The following is a 25121-nucleotide window of genomic DNA, read 5'->3' as shown; positions in this document are numbered from 1 at the left end:
ATCATCTCTTCAATACGCTACAGGCTAGGAACCACGCCTTTAATACACAAGAAAGCTACGTACTTCATGGTGGTCAAGAAGCACACAGGGAGGAAAAGACCAAAGTTCCCTTGGAGAGCAAGGCCTCAGTGACCCTTGAAGACATTTCACTAGGCTCCACCTTTTAAAGATTCCACCCCCTCTAAGCCTTTAACATAGGGGCTTGTGACATAGGCATTTGTGTTAGCCCTGCTGCCAGGAACCCAACTGAGGCACCCACCACCTACCCGAGACCATCCCTACCCGCCCCCGTATCTGATTGGGCCCAGTTCACACCAGGTGCTTGACCACAAGCCAGAGGGTCTTATCTTTGCAAACGGGGATCTCTGTTAAAGCCAGATTTCCATTCTTCTATGCCGTATGACCATGCTTTGTAGGGCCCACAGTAGTTGCCCTGATACCCTAGGAAACAGGTCTGGACCAGGCTCTCCACCCTTGGTTGCGGTGGGGTAGGAGTTACGAGAGAAGTGACCTCTTCCATTTGAGCCCTTTTCTCTGGAGCCAAAGTCATGTCTCTCAGGTGGCTATGTCCAGTTTCTTCTCTCCGGAGAGAGAACACCAGCAGAAAAAAACTTGGATGGGCTCCTGGGGTGGGCTTCAAGCCCTGAACTTGTGTAGGTCAGGTTTCAGCACCTTAGAGAATTGGCTCATTGTGTTGTTAGGTAGGTCAGGAGTGGGTTAGGGATTATCCAGACCTGGCAGCCAGGAAAGTCACTGCTTCATGGCCTGTGATTTCAGTTTCCTCCCCGTGAGAAGAGATTGCAGATCAGTAACCCCTAAGGCTGTGTTCTTTTCCATATATCAACAGTTCTTTTTGTGTTGGTTTTGTGTTTCCCAAGCTTCTTTGCCTGTTCAACCTTGCTGCTCACTTCTACATGTTGGAATTTTCTAGATGTTTGCTGCGTTTTGGGTCCTCCTTTCCCCTGTCTTGGACATTGCAGAGCCCTTAACTGAACCAATGATGCCAAATTTTCTCTGGTGTATCTTCCTCCCAAATGACACTCTGCTTGTCTTCTCTCTCTTCAAGAACTTTCTCGGGCCTCCAATTAGGTACAAATCTAAGACTAAATATACTGGCAAGGTGCTCCCTCTATTGTAGAGCCAGCTCTGGCTGTGAAGATTTGGCACAAGTCATGGTGCGATGGAATTTAGGGCCTTGTGTGATTTAGGGTCTTTTTAGTGAAGGTCTAAATGCAACATGAAGGAGCAGGTTTCAATTCTGAGAATTGGGGCAGAATATGCCTGATAGTCAGCTGCTGGGGAGCAAGGCCTCTTTATCCATTCCATTTCAGTTATGTACTTACTTTGGGGAACACTTAGGAGATAGAGATGGATGGATGGATAGATAGATAGATAGATAGATAGATAGATAGAAAGGAGAGAAGAGGAGAGGAGAAAAGAGGAGAAAGGAGGAGAGGAGAAGAGAGGAGAGGAGAGGAGAGAAGGGGAGGGGAGGGAAGAGGAGAGGACAGGAGAGGAGGGGAGAGGAGAAAAGAGGAGAGGAGAAGAGAGGGGAGGAGGGGAGGGGAGGGGAGAGGAGAGGAGAGGAGAGGAGAGGAGAGGAGAGGAGAGGAGAGGAAAGGAGAGGAGAGGAGAGAGTTTCCAGCTGAGGATTCATCTTACAACCTCAGCAGAAATGCCTGGAGAGTTAGGTCTGAAATTGCAGACTGAAATGGAATGAAAACTTATGAAGAAGTCCTTTGAAGCTTTTGTCAGGTCCTGTTCTGAGCTGTACTGGGGTGGAGCTGGAGCCAGAAGTGTAGAGGAGGATCCCTGAGGGAAATGGAGTGCTTAGTGGAGCAGGTGAGCTCGCTTTCACAGCAGCCATCTTAGGGATTGAGAGGCTCAGCACATCAGAGACGCAGTCGGCAGGGTTAAATGGGGGCTAACAGTGATGTGGTAAACACCGTTGTGTCCTCTCTGAGGAGAAGAGGGCCCTGTGTACCACTTCAGCCATGGGGTTGGGGGCAATCTGGAAAGTTGGATCTGAGCCACGGGATGCACAGAGTTAGGCCTCCCTAGCTGGAGATGTATTCAGAGATGGCTGGTTGTGGACATCTCTTCCTCTCTGCTCTTCACCCTCAGGTAGCTTTAGAGACCCCTGGGGTTGGACAAGGGATTGAGAATGTGTATAGGCTAAAAAGGCCTACAGACCTCTTAAAGATACAAATGAGGGCTTTCTGTGCAGACAACACTCCCAAAGGGCACAGCTTCCCAACGGGCATGGTTGTCATATTGTTCATAGGAAGCCACCTCTCTTTTATGTCTGGTGCTTGGCTGTCCCTGGAGCTGAGAGATGGCAGCCTTCTCTACAAGCGAGTGTGGTGATGGCTGCCTGTAACTGGCTCCTGAGAAGAGCCAGAAGGTCTGCTCTGTTTTTCTCCCAAGTCAGGGTTTCTCTGTGCGGCAGCCCTGAATGTCTTAGAGCTCTCTTTGCATACTATGCTGGCCTTGAACTCACAGAGATCTGCCTGCCTCTGTCTCTCGAGTGCCTGGATTAAAAGCGTGCATCACCATGCCCGACTCAGAAAGTCTTCCCTTTGTATGTCAGTTTTCAGAAAGCATTCAAGTACTGAGCTGCCTTCCCACACATCTGGTGCTCTTGCATGGCTGGAACAGACTCTCTTTGGTAGATCATCTTCTGAGCTCCCCAGAGAGGAAGAGAAGTGTGGAGGACTATGAGATTTCCTTGGGTCCTCTGGGTCAGGATCCTTGATAGACTAGAGATGGGACATGGGAGGAAGATAGGTGCTCTCTGGAGGCTGCACTGCCTTGCTCTGCTTGCTTGTGTAAGGCTCTGCTCAAAGGTTCTTTGAGAGTCAGGCTCCCATGGGAGACACAGAAGGAAGTCTGTCCTTTTGTAGGCTCACCAGAAGGTGTTGGTCTTGAAATCCAGGAGTCACTTGGCTCCTAAGTGTGGTAGGCCCAACTGCTCAAGAGCAGGTCAGGGGAGTTTAATTTCCTTTGGAGTGAGATAAATCCTTTCCTCATGGGGCCTGGGCTACAAATGGACATTACCTTGGAGGGAGGCAGAGATGCAAGGCAACTTTGTATGAAATACCATTAACAGAGCCCCACAGGCCACCCCGACTGTGGCCACTTAGAGGCCATTCCAGCCTATCAGCTCATGTTCGCTATAGAGCATGTTACAACACTAGGGATCGATAGATGGATTCAAGCTGAGAAATTAAAGGCTGGGAATGGCTTCCGTGTAATAGCCCAGGCAGAGAGCATTCCAACTGATGTGCCTTCACTTTTACTTTTGGAAAAATTACTAATGTGAGCTATATCATCAGATAAAACACCCCAATGAAGAGTCCACGTGTCCCAAGTGCTCATTTTGTGACTTGTTACAAACTGAACACGCTCTTGGCACCACATCTGGAGCAGGAAACATCCCATGGGCCAGTGAAATGGCTCAGCAGGTAACGGGTACTTGCTGCTAAGCCCAAGAACCTGCATTCGATCCTATGACCCACATGATAGAAGGAAAGAACTGACTCCCTGAGCTTGGCCTCTGAGCACCACACTCAGGCCACAGCATGCATGCGTGTGTGCGAGTGTATGCGCACATACACATGTACACGCACATACAGATACACACACACACAACACATCCCACATCAGGACCTTCTTCTACTCTCTACTACCTCAGAGATGAGCACTATCCTGACTTTGAGCACCAGGATGTTCCAAATTTAACTGTTCTGACATTTTCTATCAAAGTAGATATGCGGTAGGCATGATTCTCTCCCTCCGCGTGATATGTATGTGAACTTCATCCAGTCTAATTCCTGTCCTCAGCACAATGTGTGTGAGCTCTAGCCAGTGTGTTTCTCAGCCTCGGGATTATGTGTGTAGGCTCTAGACTGTTTGATTCCTCTCACTGAGGAATGTCGGGATTCCCTTACACATGTATACTTAAGGTCATCCATTCTCCCTGCTCACTGGTGTTTGGGTCAGCTGTTAGCCATCACCGACTGGACATTCTTTGTGTGGCTTTTTTGGTAAGGGCCTCAAAGATTCCATGGAATGTGTCCTTCAGAGTAGAGTGACTGGGTCACAGGGTCTGCTGGCACACAACTTCAGCTCAACCTTTTGGAATAAAAACATCATTAAAACGTGATTTAGGACTAAGAAACAGTCCAGCCAAAGAACATTACAAGAAGTAAGATGAAATGCCCACAAACTTGCCACAGAGGTTATACAAATAACATTTTTGCCATCGTTCCTTCATTTCTTCCATATATTTAGAGAGTCTAGATTTACAAATGAAGCTAAGCCCCTTCACAATCCTTAGGTCAGCACTGGTCAAAGGCTTGTATATCATTGGATTCTACTTGCTCGGTGTATGTTTGCAGAAACTCATGCACCTCTGTCTGGAGTGCTTTTGGGTTCCACAAAGGCTGGACCATCCTGATGACATGGTTGGAACTTCTTTCTTTTCAACATATGTTTTCAGCAGCACAGCATGGAAATCCCAGCATAGAAGGTTTATTCTTTTCACTGCAGGGATGGATACCTATTGATACAAGGGGATAAAACAGTGCATGCTGAAATATATGTTTTTTCTGCCTTTTGGCTAGGTGAGAAAGGGATGTACATGTACCCTGGTACCTAGGTTCAGCAGGTCAGGCTGCTCTGATGAACCTGAAATGCCGTGGATCTTAGAGACTGCTTGATAGCCAGAACGATGCCTACTCAATGAAGTACACAGCAAAAAGAAGGTTTGTGAAGGATCCAGAATGCAAGTCACATCAAACTCTGGGTCCTAGGAAGAGGCCCAAGGCCCAGCAACAAAGGTTCGGAAGATTGAATCTGGCCCTGCCTCCAGTGTCCTGTGTCAGTAGACCCCACATCCGTGCTTCTTCCTGGACCTAGAGGCACCTGAGACCCAGGCTCCTGGCTGTCTGCAGTTATTGAGGTGCTGGGGAACTACAATCAAAGCAGGCTTGTTTATAGAGTCTCACAGTTAGTCTCAGCTCAGGGACCAAATATGGTGTGTCCTCTGGTGTAGTTGGTTGGTTTTTTATCCCTTTGGAGGCCTTACACCAAACTCCCAAAAAAATACAAGAAGACTTATTTATGAATACCTGGCCTTAGCTTGGCTTGTTTCTAGCCAACTTTTCTAAGTTAAATTATCCCATATCTCTTTAACTACATTTTTCCTCTGGGCTTTTTACCTTTCTTTATTCTATATATCTTTCTTTCCATCTTATTCTGTAGCTGGCTGTGTAGCTGGGTGGCTGACCCCTGGCTTCCTCCTCTCCTTCTCCTTTTCTTGCTCCTTCCTCTTCTTCTCTAGATTTCTCCTCCTATTTATTCTCTCTGAATGATTGGCCCCGCCTATCCTTTCTTCTGCCTTGCTATTGTCCATTCAGCTCTTTCTTAGACCAATCAGGTGTTTTAGGCAGGCAAAGTAACACAGCTTCACAGAGTTAAGCAAATGTAACATAAAAGAATGCAACACATCCTTGCATCATTAAACAAATATTCCACGGCATACACAAATTAACACATCTTAAACTAATATTCCACAACACTCTGGGAACGATCCAGAAGGTATAACCACCATTGGTTTCTCTTTACCTCCTGGCCTGTGGCCATGCTATCTTACATACAGTATTTTGCTAAGCAATATTCAGGAGCCTAGATAATCTTGCCTTCCAAGGTTCAGTCCTTAAGTGTTTACATGGCTGATCTTCTACCTACCTATGTATGAGTTGACTTGACCAGACAGCAGGTCCCATCCCTTCAGCCATGGCTAAGTTGTCTGGTGGGTGGAAACAGGCCATTACCAATTTCAAACTAGCATAACCGCACAGTCCCAAAGATTTGCACTCAGCCACAGATATGGAGCAAGAAGAGACTTCCAGCTTCAGGGATCTTTGCAGCCCCCAAAGTGCTGCCCCGGACATTGGCACCTCCCTAAGTACAGCAAACTGAAAGTGTCTAAGAGCTTTTTGTTCCCCCCTTCACCATTGCCTCCACCCTGAGGTACCTAACTAGTGCCAAGTGTGCAGTAAACAAAACAAACACAACGCCCCCGGCTCGGGGCTGGGGGGATAGCCTAGTCAAACGTGTCAGCTCCAAGTTTAGTGAGAGATCCAGTCTCAAAACTGAGGTGGAGAGCGGTTGAGAAAGACACTGGCCACCTGCGATCCACATGTGTGTGCCTGTGCGGACACACACACACACACACACACCAATACAACAATAAAATATGGTGAAAAACAGGCCTAAGGCAGACAAACTCTGTGGTGTGCTTTGCCTTCTAGAGTCTCTCTTGTGGGATGAGGCTGAGGTGTGGCTTTGAGTTTGTACTCCATCCTGGCTTTCTTCAGTTTCCATTTTAGTGAGTGCATGCTTTATTGACTTCTCCCAGAAACGCTCTCGTAATTCCTGAATTCTTGCCTCAGCACTTTTCCAGGAGAGTTCCCAGCCTCTCTCATTTGCATGTATTCTTCCTTCCTTCCCCCACTTAACTGGGGTAGGGGAGCACACTGTGACCAAGAGCCACCTGGAGACTTGGGTTCATCTTGCCACCACCTGTGAGATTTTCCTCATGTTTCTTAAGCCCTCTAAGATCCATGGTCCTCATGCGACTAAAACTGCTCACTGATGTGGGATTGGGGATGCAGTCATAAGGGGCAGCGTGGAGAGTGTCCCCAGCATGGCAACTGGGGATGTGAGGAGGGCACTTAGGAGCAGCCCATCCATTGCCCACCTGTCCCTGCCTTCCGGGGGCGGGGGGAGCAGCTCAGGAACTCATGGGCAATTTTCATGTGCCGATCAGCAGACACAGTGAGACTGCTTGTGCTCTAGCCATCTAAATGACAAAACAAGGGAAGGACAAATGCCAAGAAAATGAAATCTAGTGACCCTCCCCATAACTCACTTCTGGGAATGATTTTTTAATTTGTATTTTTCCCCAATAAAAGTTTTAATTAAAAACTATCTGAACCCTGGGGACTTACGATAAATCTGAATGCAAAGCTCCTTGGAGAACATGTCTTGGCAAAATACATGAAACAGATTATTATTATTTATTATTATTTCCATTCCAAGAAATGGTGAACATTCTTCCACACTTTTCTTAGTGATTTGTGGCTTCAGCAACTCTGGTCTGCGGTATAGGGAGTGGAAAGCGATGCCATTTAGCTTTTAGAGATGCCCCGGGTTTGTGCTAATGGGGGGGAAGCAGGCCGTGCTGTGTCTGTGCAGCTGTCTCAACTCCTCATTTATTACTTCAGCGCCCTGCCTTGCTGGGGCCTCTTCTGTTTCCAACCCAAATCAGGCAGATCCCATTGTTTACCTCAGCAGAAGGATCAAGGTTACACCCACAGTAACATGGAGAAAGGCGACCCTGGAGCTGGGCCCAAAGTCCAGCTCTGACTTTGGGGCTGCCTGCCAAATTATTCTCAGTCCTGGGAATTACCTTCCAGCCCTGGGAACTCGGGGCCTCTGTGCTGCCTGCAGAATGATTTATGTGCCTGAGGCATCCCTTGCGTCTTTTCCCAGGGCTTTGAGTCCAGGTTCCACGTGGTCAGACTGAGTCCCTGAACACTGGGGACATTGAGGTGAAGAATGGAGGGGGTGAAGAAAGATCAGAGGGGAATGGTAGAGAGGAGGGAGGAGAGAATGGAAAGATATCAAAGAAAGAGAGGAAGGGGAGGGGAAAGAGGAGGAGGATGATGAAGAAGAGGAAGACAATAAGGAAAGAAGAGGCTAGGCAGTAACCACTTGCCTTTAATCCCAAGCATTCAGGAGGCAGAGACTGCAAGTTCGAGGCCAGCCTGGTATACAGAGTGAGTTTCAGGACAGTCATGGTTACACAGAAAAACCATGTATTACCCCACTCCCGCCAAAAAAAAGAGGGGAGAAGAGGAGAGAGGCCCTGGAGGGCTGTCACAGACCACCTCTCGCTGCATGTCATCTCAACACCCACTCAAGTCAACACCTCAGAGGACCCTCCAGACTACCAGAGTGCTTTGGGTCTCTCAGGAAATTGGAAGATGGCTGGGCTTTGGGCTGCAGTTTATTTATTTATTTATTGGGAGACTGGGCAGACCCCTGCAGGTCCAATGGCTTCTGGACACAGCCCAGCTCAATGTATTCTTACTTGCCTCCATGCTTAGAACTTAACCCCATTTAGGTTTATTTACTTATGTTCTTGTTATTTTAAAAATTTTTGCACTTATATATGTGTGGTATACAAGTAAGTATGTTTGCCTTTGTGTGAGCATCCATGTGTGCGCATGTGTGGAGGCCAGATGTAGACACTGTATTCTTTGACAGCTTTATATATTACATATTGAGACAGAGTCTCGCTTGAGCCCAGAGAGCCAGCTTTGGGTGGGTGGGGGTGAGGTGGGATCTTCTGTCTCCATCTCCCACAGGCTGGGAGTACAGGTGAGGAGCTGTAAACACAGCATTTTCATGGGTGTTGGGGATCTGAACCTAGGTCTTCATGCTTACAAATGCTTTGCCAACTGAGCTATTTCCCAGCCTTCATTCATTCACTCAGTCATTCACTCTTGGCACTGCTTTCCCTAAAGAGTTCTCTGAGGAATGCCAGTGCTGGGAAATGCTCCCTGGGCAGGACTGAGTCCTGGGATCAGGTGACTTTGGGAAATGTCAAAGGCTTTCTCATCTTTTGCATAGATGAGAAATAATACAGTACACACAAACTCCATTAGGGCTTCTAGATGTCTGTCAGTGTTGAAACCTTTGGCTTTTGCCCTTCTGAACTTTGTCAAATGCAATGACCAGCACATCCCTCCCTGGAAGCTACATGTACTTCAGCTCTATGGAGCCAGTATTCCCTGAGGAACAGCCCAGAAAGGCTCAGGCTAGCATCCCTGTCACCATCATGTCCTAGCACTTCCTTTAGATTGTCACCTTATTGGAGAGTGGTGTTGTGGGAAGAATTTGGTGCCTGGAGATGGACTCATCTGAGGAGCCATTGATGGAACACAGATGTCTTACTCAGGGAATAGAGGGCCCGAGGAAGATGGACAGCTGCCTGCGAATGTTCAAAGAGGAAAGCGAGCACAGGAAGCTAAAATAGGGTGGGCCAGCTTCTTGCCCTGGGAAAAACTTGACCCAGGGGTTTCCAGGCCCATACTGTCTCTGATTGACCATGCGAGTCCTAAAGGCCTCGATCCCCAGTTAGACGGAGAGCTGCCTGAGCTGCCTGAGCCATGAGCTGTACCCTGCACTTCCTGATAGTTCCCGCACTATTTGAACTGCTGCTGCTAGGCGCTAGGCAGGCCCCCAATAAAAACTTATCAGATGGCTGTATGCATGGATGAACGAATACACTGCCTTGGGAGGGGGGCTGCTGGCCAAGTTCCACTTTGGTACAGTTGAGGTGGAAGGCCATGCACTTCAACCCGAGCACCACAGACTCAAGAGGCATGCTAGCCACAGGTCTGAATTTAGTAGTGTTTTCTTCCTAGTCACTGTGGGCTGCATGTGGTTAGGACCATTTTCTTCAGGGAAAGACCAAAGCTTTGATGTCTCTGGACTGGTCAGTGGTGAGGCTGGGGTGGGTTCAGGAAAGCCTGTCTCCAAAAGGGTTCAGATTGCTATGCCGGAGATGCTCCACATGAATCCTTTGGGCCTTTGGGGGGTTGTGTATGGAGAGGAGAGGAGAAAAGAGGAGAGAGAGAGAGAGAGAGAGAGAGAGAGAGAGAGAGAGAGAGAGAGAGAGAGAGATGGTGGATAGTTACCTACGCAGATGACATGCGGTGAGAAGGACAACACAAACACAATTTGGGGACAAAAGAGCTCCTAACCTGTGATGTTATTTTCCAGACCTGCATAGGTGAAACTTTGTCCCTTCTAGTTACACAAAGAGAGGGGGCAGAGAGGAACTGGAGTTCTCTCTCTCTTTTGCTCTGTTTCTGTCCTTGTCTCTCTCTGTCTCTTTCTGTTTCTCTGTTCCTTCCCATCCGTCTCTGTGTGTCTCTCCGAGTGTCTCTCTGTGTGTACTTTTACATAGAGTGGCATGGTTTTCGGACCTTTACTGCATGGAGGCATCTGGACTGTCTGTATGCGCCTGTCACTTTTTGGGGATGCCCCTGTCACCATGAAAGGTTTGGGCCATGGCTCTCTTAGACTGCTTGAGAACATACTTTGGTAGGTTGCTCATTTCCTGCCCCTTGTCTAATCTAGAAGCTTTCCTGCATTCCCCAGTCATCCATGATAACCTTGGGCCTACATTAAAAATGATAACTAGAATACCACCCCCCATTGCATGTTGCTTCTCTCTTACTAATTGGTTTTATTTTTCATCAGGGTTTCATATGTCCCAGGTTTGCCTTGAACTCTGTGTAGCTGAGAATGACCTTGAGTTTTTGATCCTCCTGCCTCTACCTCCTCAAATGCTAAGATTTCAGGTCTGTGTTACCACACTTGGTTTTTGCAGGACTGGGGATTAAACCAAGGGTTTGGTATATGCTGGGCAATTGCTCTACCAACTGAGTTACCTCTGCAGCTCCTCTGCTAACGTCTTGAAGAATCGCTGTAGTGGGTTGTTTCCCATTACTCTTCCCTCCCTCTATGCATACCCATTGCCATGTCTCTCACCAGAGAGGTGTCTATTTTCCTTATCATTCTGCAGGGCTCTCCTGACCAACTTGATGTGGCCTGGAATGTAACAGCCTACCAGTTCATTCTAAGCTGAAGCTACAGACGTTTCCACTGGCTAGCCTACCCCAGGGAACCAGTTGGTCTCAGAAAAGTTAGAAGACATTTCAGATTGGACTAACTGAGTTTCAGAAACGAAGCTGACCACCAGACCTGTGAGTCATGCTTAGGGTCATGCTTAGGGTCATACACTGCCGAACATTGGCCTGGTCTTTGTTACTGGGAAGTGGCTGACTTGGACAACTAGTGCCTACCTCTACTCTGCTCCTCGACATTTTGTCTCTGACATTACTTCTGGACATTTTGCCTGCAGAGCAACAGTCGTTACAAAGAACAGGGGAAAGAAAAAGAAACAGAACATGGAAATATTAAGCCTACACCTTTCCTTCTGAACTTGCTTCTGCTAAATTCTCTAGTCTGTCCAGGAATGTTAGCTTAATTTCAGAGGTCATATTAATAACAAGCTCCCCAAGGAACATGTGTGCCTTTAGTACAGGTGTGCCTCCAGTACAGGGGGGACCACACTGCCTAGGCTCAGCACCTCCTGATTTGTCTAGGTATGCTTGGAAAAATAACTTTTCTTTGCTAAACTCTTCAGTTTTTTTTAACTGAAAAATGGGTATTTTTTTCATAGCATCATCTGCAGGTTTATGTGAAAAAACTATGTCAAGTGTTTAATGCAGTGGCCAGCCATTAGCAAGTGTTTCTGGACCCTGTTAGCTGCTCTTATTTTTACATATTGTGACAGAAAAGGCATTGAGTGATTCTTTAAAGAGATGACTCATCCCCTCGTTCAAATTTCCATCCATTTTTCTCTATTATGCCTTTGCTAAAGAAGCCTCTCCAAATCATACTTTTGTGCAGAAAAATAATCATCTAGTAAGCTATGACCCTTGAATTGTGGCTCTGGTTCTTCCATTAGCTTGCCGAGTGACCTTGAAGAAGGCTTCCTCATTGTCTGGGTCTCGGGTCCCCTCCGGTGAGAGATCAGGGTTGAACTCATTTCCAAGGACTCTTGGCGTTCATCACTCTCCAAAGTTCCTTTGGAAAAGATCTGGAAGAGTTGAAAAGAGCTTTCATAAAGAAACCAATTATGGTTCTGGGATAATAAGGGAAGATGCTTTCTTCTCATAGAAGTCAGGTGTGGAATTGCCTCACAGAACGCTTGAACTGAAGGGACCTCAGAAAACTTCCGGTCCAATGATCTCACTTTACAGAAGAAAAAGTAATATTCCAGCATCATCAAGTTGCTGATCACAAAGGCATTAGTATATTCAAAAACATACTTGTTGAACATCTTGGACTTGGGGCGTTGATTAGGTCGAGTGCCTTTTCATAGCCACCATCCCTAGTGGGGGAAAACTGGTGAATATATGTTTGCCATACCTGTGCACACAAATGGTTGTGTTTGGGTGCTAACGAGGAGCTGAGAGACATGCTTAATATGACCTTGGGTATGGTAAGGATATAACAAAAAGAGTTAGGTCCCCTTCATTGGAAGCCGGTCTTCTAACTCATCCAGTCCTCATAATGACCCTGTAAGTTCAGTACTCTCTTCACCATTCCCGTTGACTGGGGAAGGAACTGAGACCCAGAAAAGTTGTCTTCTTTCAGCTCCAGCAAGTGGCAAATGGGAAAACTGGACTGTGAGCTCCAGTCACGTTGGCACAGAATCTGTGTCCTCACCCCGTTTTCCTGGCCTTCTAAAGACATCAACAGAGCTGTTACCTGCATGATAACTATCCAGGAGAGAAAAACGGGCCAGAGGAAATGCCACTGAAAGTTGAACCATCCTGAAGGGGAGCATGAGTGTCATGTGTCCCTTCAGCTACCCAGTAGAAAGTGTGTGTGTGTGTCCATACTGGTAGGCCTGGGTATGGCTTAACCAACATGCTAGTTGCTAGTGTGCATACTCATACGTGTGTGGTGTCTATGTATAGGGATGTATGTTTCTCTCACCATGCTTGTTTCAGTGTGTTCTGTGAGTGTGTCTGTTTGTATAGGTCTAGTGTGTTTGTTTCTATTCATGTATTGTCACATGTGAGTGTGTGGCAGTGATGGAGGTATAGATGGGACAGATAAGTGACCAGAACTCAGATTGTGGGAGCTCTCTATAACACAGAGTCCAGGTGAATCATTCAACTTACTGACACTATTTGCTCATTGATAACACTCATTGAGCACTTAGGTGTCAGGTACTGCTCCAGATGTCAGGGGTGAAACAGTGATCACAAACACTGTCCCTGTCCATAGGGAATTTACATTCTGGTGAGAAGAGCGATATATAACACCATGTAGAGATAAGCCCCTAAAGAAAAAATTCCATTCAGGGGAGAGATGATAGGGAAGGCCGTTTGGGCGGAGGCCTCCTCCATCATCTCCCCGGAAGTGAAATCATAAGCCTAGGGTATGAAAAAGGAGAACATTCCAAGGGGCGAAACAGCAGTGCAAAGGTCCTGAGGCGAATGTGAGCTTGGCCTACTTAAGGCCTGCACATTTGTCAAGAGCTCTGGGATGAGGTGGAGAAGGGCAGAGAGGAGGGTGCCGAAATTAGGGTCATAGCTGGAGCCCCTTCCTTTAAGGCTCTGCAGCCATGGTGAAGATTTTAGATTATGTCCCTTGGGCAATGGGGAGATACTGAAGAAACCACACTCCTGTGAAAAAAATTGGAAAGACTTTGGGCAGTTATGCTTCTAAGATAACACCCCTTCCCTTCTTCCATCTAGAGAATGAAAATGAAGGTTGATTTTTCTTTCCAATGTCACATGCAATTCCTATTCCAAAAAAAGCAATCTGTTTTCATGACATTTCACATACCAATTGATTATTCTTTTGTTTTAAAACCTTCCAATATAGTTAGGCTTGATCCCAATCAAGCAAGCCATTTCATAAAGCCCACTTAGGTGTTTGGTGGGAGGAGGCTATCACCATTTTACAGACTTAAGGAGCACACCCTACACGAACAGGTACGGTACAGTTTCTGGACAGCCGTGTCACTTGGCAAGCGTGCCTTATCATATCATTTAATCCATTCATGAACTCTCTGAAAAATGTGCTAGGCATATTTTATTTATAGGAAGCATGAGACTTTGAAAGTTCACACAATTAGCCCAAAGTCACACAGCTACTTAGTGACATCTCAGCTCCAAAGCCAAAAGCAATTTCTAAAAGGAGTTCACGCTTTTGCTCACAAGTGCACACTCGTGAGTGGTGCTCCTGAAATCAGTGGCTGGAGGAAGTCCACGGGAAGGTGGACTTGGGCAGACCATGGACAGTGCAAGTCGGGGGAGCGCTGAGCTAGAGTACTAAACAGTAGTGTCATGGTCTGTGTCGCCACTAATGTGCCATCTGTCTACAAGGCTAGGCTGGACTGGCCCCTGGGCTAGCCATTGTTGCTTCAGCAGTGTTCCTAGTGCGAGTGGACATGCAGCTGGGATCAGTCACAGGGAGACTCAAAACATTTGAGTCTCCTCTCGAGAGGTCCCACTTACAGATATGAGTGCTGGAATGGTTAAGAGTTCTGCAGACCCTTGCTTCCCAGCCAACACCACTTTTGTAAGTTTCTGTGGACACTAAGATCTCTGTGAATGTGGTAAATTGGCTCTTGGCTATTAGTGGTTAGTGGGAGAAAAGAAGGCTGCCTCCTTGGCTGTGGGCCCTAGGGGGTTGGTCATGCCTTGAACTTCTTGTCAGAACAAAAGAGAAGGCCAGGTGGGATTCTAAGATAGCACTATCCCTTCAGACTGGCCTTTGGATTCTAACAGGCTGCTGTCGTATCAGCTTCTTTGAAAGGCTACCACTGACAATGCATTCATCAGGCATGCTTCTTTCAGGCCTGGGAGTCAGGTGATGTTATTAGGAAAGATGTGAAGAGTCATGATTATAAAACAGAAGAGAACTTTCCAGAGTTGTCCTCTCAGGGAGAAATCAAGGTCAAACTTATTTAATCGAACCCAAATCAACCCTCTGTAATCCAATTAAATCTATTTTTTAAAATTTCATTGTTTTTTATTGAGCTCTACATTTTTCTCTGTTCCCCTCCCTGCCTCTCCCTTCCCCCTTCAACCCTCTCCCATGGTCTCAATTTACTCAGAAGATCTTGTCTCTTTCTACTTCCGATGTAGATTAGATCTATAGATGCCTGTCTTAGGGTCCTCATTGTTGTCTAAATTGTCTGGGATTGTGAATTGTAGGCTGGTTTTCTTTGCTTTATGTTTAAAAAACACTTATGAGTGAGTACATGTGATAATTGTCTTTCTCGGTCTGGGTTACTTCACTCAAAATAATGTTTTCTAGATCCACCCTTTTGCCTGCAAACTTCAAGATGCCGTTATTTTTTTCTGCTTTGTAGTACTCCATTGTGTGTACCATATTTTCATTATCCATTCTTTGGTTGAGGGGCATTTAGGTTGTTTCCAGGTTCTGGCTATGACAAACAATGATGCTATGAACATAGTTGAGCACATGCCCTTGTGGCACGATTGAACATCCTTTGGATATATACTAAAAAGCGGTATTACTGGGTCTTGAGGAAGGTTGTTTCCTAATTTTCTGAGAAATAGCCACTCTGACATACAAAGCTGCTGTACCAGCTTGCACTCCCACCAGCAATGCAGGAGTGTTCCCTTTTCCCGACAACCTCTCCAGCATAAGTTGTCATCAGTGTCTTTGATCTTAGCCATTCTTACAGGTGTAAGATGGAATCTCAGTGATGTTTTGATTTGCATTTCTCTGATGACTAAGGATGTTGAACATTTCATTAAGTGTCTTTCAGCCATTTTATATTCTGCTGTTGGGAGTTCTCGGTTTAGGTCTGTACTCCATTTTTTTTAATTGGGATATTTGTCCTTTTGATGACCAATTTCTTGAGTTCTTTGTATATTTTGGAAATCAGTGCCGTGTCTGATATGGGGTTAGTGAAGATTTTTTTCCCATTCTATAGGCTGTCGTTTTGTCTTGTTGACCGTCTCCTTTGTTTTACAAAGCTTTTCAGTTTCAGGAGGCCCGGTTTATTAATTGTTTCTCTCATTGTCTGTGCTACTGGGGTTATATTTAGGAAGTGGTCTCCTGTGCCAGTGTGTTTAAGTGTACTTCCCACTTTCTCTTCTATGAGGTTCAATGTGGCTGGCTTTATGTTGAGGTCTTTGATCCATTTTGACTTGAGTTTTGTGCATGGCCATAGATATGGGTCTATTTTCATTCTTCTACATATTGATATCCAGTTATGCCAACACCATTTGTTAAATATGTTTTCTTTTTCCATTTGATATATTTTGCTTCTTTGCCAAAAAATGAGGTGTTTGAAGGTGTGTGGATTAATATCAGGGTCTTCTATTCATTTCCATTGGTCCTCCTGTCTGTTCTTATGCCAATACCAGGCTGTTTTCAGTACTGTAGCTCTGTAGTAGAGTTTCAAGTCAGGGAATGTGTTGCCTCCAGAAGTTCTTTTCTTGTACAAGATTGTTTTGGCTATCCTGGGTTTTCTGCTTTTTCATATGAAGTTGAATATTGCTCTTTTGAGGTCTTTGAAGAATTTTGCTGGCATTACATTGAATCTCTAGATTGCTTTTGGTAAGATTGCCATTTTTACTATGTCAATTCTGCCTACCCAAGAGCATGGGAGATCTTTCCACTTTCTGGTGTCTTCTTAAATTTCTTTCTTCAAAGATTTAAAGTTCTTGTCATACAAGCCTTCCACTTGTTTGGTTAGTTACTCCAAGATAGTTTATGCTGTTTGTGGCTATTGTGAAGGGTGATGTTTCTCTGATTTCTTTCTCAGCCCATTTGTCATCTGTGTACAGGAAGGCTACTGGTTTATTCTTTTTTTAAGTTAATTTTGTATCCTGCTGTATTACTGAAAGTGTTTATGAGTTGTAGAAGTTCCTTGGTAGAATTTTTGGGGTCTCTTATGTAAACTATAATATCATCAGCAAATAGTGGGAGTTTGGCATCTTCTTTTCCAATTTGTATCCCCTTGATCTCCTTTTGTCGTCTTATTGCTCTAGCTAGGACCTCAAGAACTATATGGAGAGAGTGGCCAACCTTGTCTTGTTCCTGATTTCAGTGGGATCGCTGGGAGTTTCTCTCCATTTAGTTTGATGTTGGCTGTTGGCTTGCTATATATTGCCTTTATTATGCTTAGGCATGTTTCTTGTATCTCTGCTCTCTCCAAGACCTTTATCATGAAGGGATGGTGTATTTTGTCAAAAGCTTTTTCAGTATCTAATGAGATAATCATGTGCTTTTTATTCTCAGTTTGTTTATATGGCGAATTACACTGACAGATTTTCATATGTTGAACCATCCCTACATCTCTGGGATGAAGCCGATTTGATCATGGTGGATGATGGATCTGATGTGTTCTTGTATTTGATTTGCCAGTATTTCATTGAGTATTTTTGCATCAATGTTCATGAGTGAGATTTATCTGTGATTCTCTTTCTTAGTAATGTCTTTCTGTGGTTTGGGTATCAGGGTAATTGTAGCCTCATAAAAGGAGTTTGGCCATGTTCATTCTATTTCTATTGTGTGGAACAATTTGAGGAGTATTGGTATTAGTTCTTCTTTGAAAATCTTGTAGAATTCTGAGCTGAAACCATCTGTTCCTGAGATATTTTTCTTTGGGAGACTTTTGATGACTGTTTCTATTTCTTCAGGAGTTATAGGTCTGTTCAATTTGCTTATCTGGTCTTGATTTAATTTTGGTAAGTGATATTTATCCAGAAAGTTGTCCATTTCCTTTAAGTTTTCCAATTTTGTGGAGTACAGAGTTTTGAAATATAACCTGATGGCTCTCTGTATTTCTTCCGCATCTGTTGTTATGCCCCCTTTTTCATTTCTGATTTTGTTAATTTGGATATTCTCTCTCTGCCTTTTGGTTAGTTTAGATAAAGGTTTGTCTATTTTGTTGATTTTCTCGAAGAATCAACTCTTTGTCTGATTGATTCTTTATATTGTTTTCTTTGTTTCTATTTTGTTGATTTCAGCTCTCAATTTGATTATTTCCTGCCTTCGAGATCTCTTGGGTGAGTTTGTTTCTTTTTGTTCTAAAGTTTTCAAATGTTCTGTTAATTCACTAGTACGGTATTTTTCCAGCTTCTCTATGTAGGCATTTAGTGCTATGAACTTTCCTCTGAACACTGCTTTCCTTGTGTCCCATAAATTTGGGTATGTTGTGTGGTCATTTTCATTGAATTTTAGGAAGTCTTTAATTTCTCCCTTTATTTCTTCCTTGACTCATTGATGATTCAGGTAAGCATTGTTTAATTTCCATGTGTTTGTGGGCTTTATGGAATTAGTATTGCTGTTGAATTCTAGTTTTAAGCCATGGTGACCTGATAAAATACATGGGGTTAGTCCAATTTTTTTGGATCTGTTGAGGTTTGTTTTGAGTATGTGGTCAATTATTGAGAAGGTTCCATGAGGTGCTGAGAAGAAGGTATATTCTTTTCTGTTTGGATGGAATATTATATCAATGTCTGTGAAATACATAGGAGTCAGAATTTGTTAGTTCCCTTTTGCCTCTGTTAATTTTTTGTCTGACTGACCTGTCCAGTGGTGAGAATGGAGTGTTGAAGTCTCCCATTATTAGTGTGTGGGATGTAATGTATGATTTAAGCTTTAGAAGTGTTTCTTTTATCTATGAGTGTGCCCTTGTATTTGGGGCATAGATGTTCAGTATTGAGATTTCCTCTTGATGAATTTTTCCTGTGACTAATATGAAATGTCCTTCTTTGTCTCTTTTGATTGGTTTTAGTTCGAAGTCTATTTTGTTAGATATTAGGATAGCTACACCAGCTTGTTTCTTAGGTCTATTTGATTGGAAATTTTTTCCAACTCTTTATTTTGAGGCGATGTCTGACTTTGAGGTTGAGGTGTGTTTCTTGTATGCAGAAGGATGGATTCTGTTTTCATATCCAATCTGTTAGCCTGTGTCTTTCTATAGGTGAGTTGAGTCCATTTATATTAAGGGATATTAATGAATAGTGATTGCATTCTCCTGTTTTATTGGTGATGCCAATTTGTATGTTTTCCCCTTCTGTGGGATATGCTCCTGTGAGACCATCAATTGTCTGTGTTTTTGTTGCTGTAGCCAACTTCCTTGTGTTGGAGTTTTCCAGTAGGGCTGGGTATGTGGTTAGGTATTGGTTAAATCTGGTTTTATCATGGAATATCTTGTTTTGTCCTTCAATTGTGATGGAATGTTTTGATGGGTGTAATAGTCTGGGCTGGCATCTGTGGTCTCTTTATGTCTGTTTAATGCTTGACCATTGCCTTCTGGCTTTCATTGTCTTCAATGAGAAGTCAAATGTAATTCTGAGGGGTCTGCCTTTATATGTTACTTGACCAGTTTCCTTTGCAGCTCTTAGTATTATTTCTTTATTCTATATGTTTAGTGTTTTGATTATTATGTGGCAAGAGGACTTTTTTTTGAATCCAGTCTATTTGGTGTTCTGTAAGCTTCTTATATCTTCATAGGCATATCTTTCTTTAGGTAGGTAAAGTTTTTGTCTATGATTTTATTAAATATATTTTCTGTGCTTTTGAGTTGAACTTTGTCTCCTTCTTCTATACTCATTATTATTAGGTTTGATCTTTTCATGGTGTCCCATTTTCCTGGTTATTTTGTGTTAAGCTTTTGTTAGATTTAATGTTTTCTCTGACTGACAAATCTATTTCCTCTATTGTATCTTCAATGCTTGAAATTCTCTCTTCCATCTCTTGTATTCTGCTGTTAATGCTTGTGTTTGTGGTTCCTGATCGTTTTCTCATGATTTCTGTTTCTATAATTCCCTCAGCTTGTGTTTTCTTTATTGTCTCTATTTTAGTTTTCAATTCTTGAATAATTTCTTTCATATATTTGATTGCTTTTTCTTGGTTTTCTTTAAGGGATTTGCTGATGTCTTCCATTTTTTTGTTTGTCTTTTTGTTCATTTCTTTGAGGGAATTTCTCATTTCCTCTTTAAGAGTTTAAAACATTCTCCTGAAGTTATTTTTAGGTCATTTTCTTCTGCTTCATCTATATTTGGTTGTTCAAGTTTTGCTGTCGTAGGGTCTCTAGATTTTACTGGTATCATGTTGCTTTTTGTAGTGTTGCATGTATTCTTACCTTGTCTACCCATCTTTTCCTGTAATTGGTATGGTTGGGGCTGTCTGTAATTTTGGTGTTTAATCTTTTAGGTGCCAATGAATCCAAGGCTCAGATGGTTGTTTTTTGAGGTACAGTCAGTGCCACAGTTCTAGTTACCCCGTTGGTCACTCCATGTTCCTGGAGATAACTCATTGCTCCCAGGCTTTGCTCTGTTCCCTTGGAGTTTACTGTCTTAGGTCTGCTCTGGCCTAGTTTGTCAGCTCAGACCTGTTTCTGTAAATGTTCCTGTTCTGGATCCGCTCCTGCAGAGATCCCTGGTTTGGGGTTGGTCCTGCATAGGTCTCTGACTCTGATCTACTCTCTCGGAGTTCCCAGACTCAGATGTGTCCAGACCCACAGAGCACCTGGGTCAGGCCTACTCCCTCAGAGGTCCCAGACTCAGGCCTGAACCTGCAGAAGTTTCTGGTTCCTGCCTACTCCCTTTATTGTTCCAGACTGACACCCAGACCCACAGAGGCCCTGGCTCAGGCCTGCTCCCTCAGAGGTCCCAGACTCACGCCTGGACCCACAGAGTTCTCCCATTCTTGCCTACTTCCTTGGAGGTCCCAGACTCATGTCCAGACATGCAGAGGTTCTGGCTCAGGCCTAGTTCCTTGGAGGTTCTAGGCTCATGCCTAGACCCACAGGGGTTCTGGCTCAGGTCTACTTCCTCAAAGGTCCCACATTCACATTTAGACCCACAGCAGTCTCTGGCTTTGGCCCACTCGCTCCGTGGTTGCTCCCCTGTACTTGCTCCTGTGGATTTCACTGTCTCAGGTCTGCTCTGGCCCAGGTCACTGGCTCAGTCTTGCCTCAGCAAATTTCCCTGGACTAAATCTGCTCCTGATCCCATGGAGCTCACCATCTCAGGCCCACTCCGGCCTAGGTTGCTGACTCAATCCTGCTCCCATGGATCTTACCACCTCAGGCCTGCTCTGGCCTAGATCACTGACTCAATTCTGCTCCCATGGAGCTTACCACCTCAGGCCTGCTCTGGCCTAGGTCACTGACTCAATTCTGCTCCCATGGAGCTTACCACCTCAGGCCTGCTCTGGCCTAGGTCACTGACTCAATTCTGCTCCCATGGAGCTTACCACCTCAGGCCTGCTCTGGCCTAGGTAGCTGGCTCAATTCTGCTCCCATGGAGCTTACCACCTCAGGCCTGCTCTGGCCTAGGTTGCTGGCCCAGTCCTGCTTCTGCAAATGACCCTGGTCTGGATCCCCTCCTGCTCCTGTGGAGTTCACTGTCCCAGGCCCGCTGCAGCCCAGGTCACTGGCTCAGTCTTGCTCCTATGGAGTTCCCCAATTAAATCTTACTTGAATCAACACAACTCTACCCAACTCAGCTGAATCCAACCCAACTCAGTACTAGAGATTTGAGAAGCTTAGTATTTAGCTACTATGGTTAACAGCAATTGATTGTGTGAATTATGGAAGTACCAGACATGCTCCTTTGGGACCTGTGAGTGAGGTGACAGTGTTACGAAAAATGAAATGGGGAGGTCACAAATCTGACACAGTGGATATCTTCCTGGAATTGTTCTCTTTGGGACAGATCAGTATCAGCCCAACTTAACCCTACTCACTATGACTATCTCACGCATGCTTAGTGGATTAAAAAATTTTTTACACCCATGCATGCAGAGGGCATGTCAGGATATCTTGCTTTTGCACCCAATATCTGGATCTTTTATTGAAGGCTTTGAAATTTAGCATCTGGAATGTGGTTGTTTGAATGTAATTGTTCCCCATAAGCTCATAGGGAGTGGCATTATTAGGAGGTGTGGCCTTGTTGGAGGAAGTATGTCACTATATGGGTAGACTTTGAGTTCTCCTATACTCAATCTATGCCCAATGTCTCAGTTTATTTCCTGTTGCCTGAGGATCAAGATGCAGGACTGCCAGATCCTTTTCCAGCACCATTGTCTGCCTGTGCACTGCCATGTCTTGCCATGATGATAATAGACTGAACAGCTGAAACTGTAAGCCAGATGCTATTAAATGTTTCTCTTTCTAAGAGTTGCCTTGGTCACGGTGTCTCTTCACAGCAGTAGAACAGTGACTAAGGCGTGGGGATACCTGAAGGCAGATGCACTTACATCTCAAACAGTACATCCTGCCTAGTGATTGGGGCTTTGGCTCTTCTCTTCCTGTTGGACTCTCCATGGGCCATTTGGGTTTACTCACAGCATGGTGCTTGGGTTCTCAGAATAAGTTTTGGAGAAAGAGAGGAGCCAAATGGAAACTGGATCCTTTTTTATGACCTGGCTGGCCTTGGAAGACCCACCACAGCATCTGCTCTATGATGTACAAGTCATAATAATTATCATCCCTATGGAGATTCCAGAGGAGGCTGTTTCTTTGAACAGAGCATCAGTCACGGTGCCAGACAAGCAAAGGGGATGAGATATATAAGTTTTCATGGTTACTACTAAAAAATACCATCTGCTACATGATCACAATCCATTTGGGCTGCTGTAACTAAGTACCAGAAACTGTAAAGATTACGAATGATACAAATTTGTTTCCTATAATTCTGGAGGCTAAGGAGTCCAAGGCCAAAAGACCAGCAGCTTCAGTGTCTGGTAGAGGCCTGCTTTCTGTAGACACGGAAGCTGCTGCCACCTTGGTCCTGGCCTATTAGCCTCGAGAACTATAAGAAACCAATTTCTATCATTTCCACTGCCTCCTCCTCTTCTTTCTGTGTCTGTACATGGTAGATGTGGGTGATGCCACTCTACAGGGTTTCCCTTAGTAGGGCATTGTGATGATTGATTTTGGCCTGAACACTGACTCTATCCCTGTAGTTTTGCCATGAAGGGCTATGGCCCTAAGGTAACATTCCCTGCCTGAGAACTCTGGGTGGAAATAATCTAGTCCGTCAAAAGTGAGATGATGCCCCTCTTTAGCAGCCAATAAATAGCCTTTAGGAGCCTTATTCTCTGTGTCGATGAGTAGCATACAGCTTCTGCTGGAGGCCAGGTGAGGCTGGGCTCACACTCGCTGCGATCTCACTAATGTCAGTCACAGCCTTGTTCACCTCTGACTGTGCTTGCTCGTCCTTCATTCTCTTTTTCTTTTTGTAGCAGTGATTTTTTGCCAAATCTCATAGTCCAATTACCTTTTGTCTAACAATTTTAAGTCAAGCTATCTAGAAGAAGGAAGCCATACCTTCCACATTTTGCTTAGAAATTACTCAAGCAAGTATCAAAGCCCATTATTCCCAAGTTCTGCTTCATACAAAACAAGAATGCGAGCTCAGTTAGTTCCACCCCCCACCCCAACCCTTTGGGCCACTGTGTAACAGGGATTGCCCTTACTCCACCATCCAAGAATATGGCCCTTATTTCTGCCCATGACCTCAGGAGAATGGTATTCCCACCCATATTTCTAACACTCTGTCTATGGTTGCCTAGGCATTCTCTACGGGGCCTCAAGCCTAACCTCCAGCTTGCTTCTTTTCCTCTGTGCTCTCGGCAGAGTAGCGCTAATCCTTAGGGCCCCATTTTTAGAAAAGTGGGCTTTTCCTAGTATGGACTACAAAAGCCTTTCAGTTCCAAAGATGCTGCCACCATCCAGCTCCCCATTTCTAGAGTCCCCATTTTTAACAGCAATATTACCACTTCTTGGTACCCCTCTGCTGTCTTGGTCCACAGCTGCCACACACTGGGTAACAGATGAACAAGAGAACTTCCTCTCAGTTCTGGGCAGTTCAAGGTCAATGTGCCGAGAGAGTTGCTGTCTGGATAGGCAGGCCTTACTTCATGTTTCACAGGTGATGACTTCTTACTGCATCCTGTGTCCTTCAGTAGTGGAAGTAGAGGGAGTTCTTCAGCCTTTTAAAATGTTTAAATTGTTGATTGATGTTTATTAATTACATATAGTAAAGAGATTTGGCATGATATTTCAATACGTATAAATACTACATACTGATTAAATCCAGCCTCTTTTTACTCATTTCCTCCTTCCCAACCACTAGTAATCACTATTTTGCATTCAGATTTATTTTTAGCTTTCACATGAGAGAGCACATGTAATATTTATCTTGCTGTGCCTAGCTTGTTTCACTTCATAGAATCTCTCCCACTTCCATACATTTTGCTGCAAATAACAGGGTCTTATTCTTCATGGATGAATAATATTCCAATATTTCTCTTTCTCTCTCTGTGTGTGTGTGCACGTGCGCACGTGCACACACATGCTCGTGCACATGTATATATGTATGAAAATTTTCTAATTAGTTCCTCCATGGCTGTGCACCTAGGTTGATAGGTCAATGCTATATCTTACCTATTGTGACTATTACCACAATACACATGGGCATATTGGTGTCATTGCATTGGATAGCCATGAAATGTTGGGAGTGGATGCTATTGTGAATTTTGTGAGGAACCTCCACATTGCCTTTTTATAATGCTTGTTTTGATTTGCATTTCCACAAAAGACACAAGAGGTTGAGTGGTCTTTTTCATATGGAGGCTTATCCCACTTGTGAGGGCAGAGCTTTTCTGGCTTGATCACCTCCCCAAAGCCCCACCCACTAATACTGTTACACCCTGAATTAGAGTTTCAACATAGAACATGGGGTGAGACAAATCCTCAGTATACAGCATACACCCTGAATGTCGTTAAGCAGGGTGAAGACTCTTCCAGGAGATGGCAGAGAGACAGTCCCTCATCCTTCAGGCAGCTCACTTACCTAATAGTAGGCCTCTTTTCTCTGGGTGAAATGAAGCTCTGTGGGCCCTAACTGTTCACACTGCAATAGGAGGAGAGCCAGGAAGCCCGAAGTGGTTAAGTAATATGTTATGACCCCTGAAAGCTTGGCTGGGGGGAGTAGAGTACAGACTCGGTGACCTTCACAAAGACAGCTTGGGTGTCTGCAAATGCTTCATCCTGAGGTCCAGTGGAAGCTTGCTGGAGGGAGAAGTGGAGAATTCCAAGAGCGCAGAGGGCCTGAGGATGATGGGCTGGGAGCTCGTGACTGAGGAGTAATACACACTGTGACCAGGGTGGAAGATTACCAGGCATGCCAGACTCTGCCTCGTGTGAGTCCCTCCCTGGAATGACACTATCCGCAGAAGTCTTGAAGCGGGAATTGCATATCTAGCAATCCTTTCTCCTCTGGAAAGTATTTGAGGAAGAGCAACTTGTGTGGTCGGTGATTTCAGAAAGTCCTGGTAGGAGGTGAAGATGTGGAAAGACAGGAAGTTGGAACATTGTGTCAAGCAAGTGACTGTTTTGAGTGACCCACAATTCAACAGTGGGACTGAAAGAGTGCACACAGAATTCATGCCTT

The sequence above is a fragment of the Microtus pennsylvanicus genome, chromosome X, assembly GCF_037038515.1.
Source record: "Microtus pennsylvanicus isolate mMicPen1 chromosome X, mMicPen1.hap1, whole genome shotgun sequence".
NCBI classification, from domain to species: Eukaryota; Metazoa; Chordata; class Mammalia; order Rodentia; family Cricetidae; genus Microtus; species Microtus pennsylvanicus.
The sequence above is the reverse complement of the archived record's forward strand: the minus strand, read 5'-3'. Positions refer to the sequence as shown.